Source organism: Amphiura filiformis, chromosome 6, assembly GCF_039555335.1.
Source record: "Amphiura filiformis chromosome 6, Afil_fr2py, whole genome shotgun sequence".
NCBI classification, from domain to species: Eukaryota; Metazoa; Echinodermata; class Ophiuroidea; order Amphilepidida; family Amphiuridae; genus Amphiura; species Amphiura filiformis.
This window is the reverse complement of record NC_092633.1, coordinates 17,779,480-17,783,345: the sequence shown is the minus strand read 5'-3', so window position 1 is coordinate 17,783,345 and position 3,866 is coordinate 17,779,480.

Below are 3,866 nucleotides of genomic sequence, written 5' to 3'. Positions count from 1 at the left end.
AGAAAATGATGCATTCCTCTGTACCTTTTAATATGTTAAAAATAGGAGCTTGATTTGGGTGTTCACATTATATTCTCTTAGATGTAATAATATTTCTCTTTGTGTGTTTTTTTTGTGTGGGAGTATCTTGATGGCTGGCGAAAATGTGGACTGGAGTCGCTAATTAGGGAAGAGCTGGATGCACCAACGGTAATTGAGAATTGGAGGAGCACAACATGTGGGTGAGTGCACAATTTTCAATCAATCAATGTATAAGCCTAAAGCAGTTGCAAATGATACAGAAAGTGAAACAAATGTGTTAATGCATTGAGCTAGTTAACTGTAATGTGTCATTGCTGTCAGCAGTAGATGGCAAAAAATGCTGAAAATGATACCATGTTAACTAGCTTGTTTGCATAGTCAAGATACATTAAATTGGAAACAAAGCAGTATCTGTAAGTTATTGTTCAGTTTTGAAATTGTGATTATTTTTCCAACTGTAAGGATACTTTATTGGCGCAGTATATTTAATATGATAGTCATACAAAAGTTTACATTTGGGGCAATATTTTGAGGTTATCAACTACACTATCCTTTTTGCCCATGCAAATCGTTTGTCTTTCTTATTTTGCTCACCACCAGGTTGATGATCCTGCCAGGCAGATTCGGGGTACATGGTTATATAAACTAACATTTTCTGATCGACGGAAGTAGGATCAGAGGCAGGGGCAGTGCCCCCTGGTTGCTTGTATTGCAACCAGGCTGGTTGCTTGTTGTGCAACCGTGCCTCACCTGGTTGCTTGTTGTGCAACCAGGTTTGGTTGCTTGTTTTGCATCCATGGTTACCTGATTGCTTGATGGACTGCAACCAGGTTGGTTGCTTGTTGTGCACCCAATGCTTCACCTGATTGCTTGTTTATGTAACCATCGACACACAGTGCTAAATGTTAAGCAGCCTTGCTTCGTCAGACAACCAGACACAGCTACAGGGTAATTTCACAGATTGGTTGATTTGCATATTTTGTGACAAAAATAGCATCTGATCTTAACCATCATCCCACCAAATTACATTTCTATATGCCTCACCAGTTCCGAAAAATGGCCAAAAGCATGTGTGGTGACTAATTTGCATAACTTGCGACAAAAACTTACGACTGCCGTTTACCACAACCTCATCAAGTTACATCCCTATGCGTCTCACCAGTTCTTCGAAATGGCAAAAAAAAAAGTTAAATATGCAAATTAGCTATCTAATTTGCGCCAAAAATTACATCAAGTCTTAGGGCAGCCACTTACCACCACCCTACCAAGTTACACCCCAACACAACTCACCAGCTCCGAGAAACTAACCTGGAAGCCAAAGGCATTTAAAAACAAAGTTCACACAATACAAATGTATAAGACCCCATTATAGCATAAGGCAATTTACGAGGGTCATTCAAAAAGTTCTACCTGTTGGGTCATAACGTTTGTTTTGTTAAAGGTAACTACTTGAAAAGTTGCATACATATAGTTCATAATGTCACCTACAGGTTGTGAAAAAATCATGTTAAGAATATTTTCAGATTTTTGTTGGTGACCTGAAAACCACAGTAAGATATGGTTCACCGGAAACGGTCAAAATATGTACAATATTTACAAAGGCGTCTCAAGTACAGTGTGTTGAAGATCCCATAATTATTCCATTTGGTCATGTTATACAGTAAAAACTGCATAAAACACAAGAACAATCATAAAATTATATTTACTGGTTACAATGTTGCCACAAACTGAAAATGATGGACATTAATATGTACAATGATACTAATAGAACAAATAGCCAGTGTAATAAAATTAGTATAAATGACCACAAACACAGTTTATGAAGATATTGACTTTAATAAAATATGGTGTAAAATGGTGAATTATGTCGCTTTCTTTGGAATAAAATACCACAATAGATCACAAAGGGAATTAAATTTACTTTTTGACTGAAAAATGTGTTATAGTAGCTTTAACTTTTGTATTTTATTTAAAAGCGCAGCTAGAAAAGTTACGCTGTAGTGATGGACACTATTCTGATTATCATTACCTGAGATGTTACAAGAAATCCCTCCAAAAATAGGAATTCTGGGCAATTTCTGTGCGTCAAAATTTTACTTTTTCAGTCACAGATGATGTTTAGGACTGTAAGATGTATATTCATTCAAAATTTGTATTGTTACTAATATGATTTTTTTGTATAAGAGGGAAGTTCGAACATTGGCTGCACGCATGTTTTCAAGTGCAATATCCAAAGATGCATCACCGTTTCCGGTGTACCATATCTTACTGTGTTGTTCAGGTCACTTACAAAAATCTGAAAATGGTCTTGACATGATGTTTTAACCACCTGTAGGTGGCATTACGAACTATAACGTATGCAAATTTTTCAATTAGCTACCTTTAACAAAACAAAAGTTATGACCCAACAGGTAGAACTTTTTGAATGACCCTCGTATAAGTCATTTCAAATGATTTTAAATGTGACGTATAAAATTTGTCTATAACACAGGGATATATAAAATGTAGGGATTTGGGTAATTTTTGTTCAATTTTCACAGAAATTGAAGGATTTTGACCTATGTTTACCCCAGGGTCGCTGAAACAAAGAATTATATTAATTAAATCACCAATTTATAATTAATTAAGGACAAAGCAAAAGTATGCTTCATTTAGTTAAACAATAGTAACATCCCTGTTGTGTACAAAACTCTATACGACAATGCAAATCAGGATCAATTCATGAACTAAGTGCACAGGGAAATGTTGAGTATGTAAATTAAAATGCCAATGGGTAATTTAACTAGAACAGCCTTAAATTGATATCGATATTAATATTGACGTCACAGATTCGATTTGTCACGTGATCGTCAAACCTGTACTAGGTAGGTAGGCCCTAAATGCTATCTACAGAAGATAGCAAGCAAAGCAAAAAACATGCAAAATAATAATGTTCCAAAAAAACATTGCCTAACACGAGTTCTAGATGATGATGATGATGATTCAGTACGCAAAATCCCGGGACCGGTAAAACGGCTATAATTTGATGCGCGCTAAGCAAAAAAAATCAGCACTTGGCCGAATGCAAAGAAATGTTAAAATGAAGAAGCTGACAAAAATTTAAAACGGCACTTATAATGCAGAGATTATTGGGAACATAAAGGAAAGAAAATAAGAAAATAAGAAACAAAACAAAAAAGCAAAAAACAAAAATACAAAAAAAAAAACAATGATTATTCGGTACGCAAAAAATTACTTTTTGTCTCATATAAACCCGCCGTGATTGCTATCTTCGGTAGACAGTGAAAATGATAATCATTGAAAAATCATTAAACATAAAGAAAAAAAATAGAGGTATGCATTATTTTCTATGCAGGCCCTAAATGCTATCTACAGAAGATAGCAAGAAAAGCAAAAAAACATGCAAAATAATAATGTTCCAAAAAACATAGCCTAGCACGCGTTCTAGATAATGATGATTCAGTACGGTTTTGCGAGGATTCAGTGCGCAAAATCCCGGGACCGGTAAAACGTATATAATTTGATGTGCGCTAAGAAAAAATAGGCATTAGGCCGAATGCAAAGCTTTAAAGCAATGTTAAAATGAAGAAGCTGACCAAAATTTAAAACGGCACTTTATTGCAGAGATTCTTGTTAACATAAAGGAAAGAAAATAAGAAAAACAAAAAAGAAAGAAAAAAAAGCTGACCAAAATTTTAAACGGAACTTATGTCATGTATATTGCAGAGATTATTGGGAACATGAAGGAAAGAAAATAAGAAACAAAACAAAAAAGCAAAACAAAAACAAACCAAAACAAAAAACAACGATGATTCAGTAGCCAAAAAATAATTTTTGTCTCATAT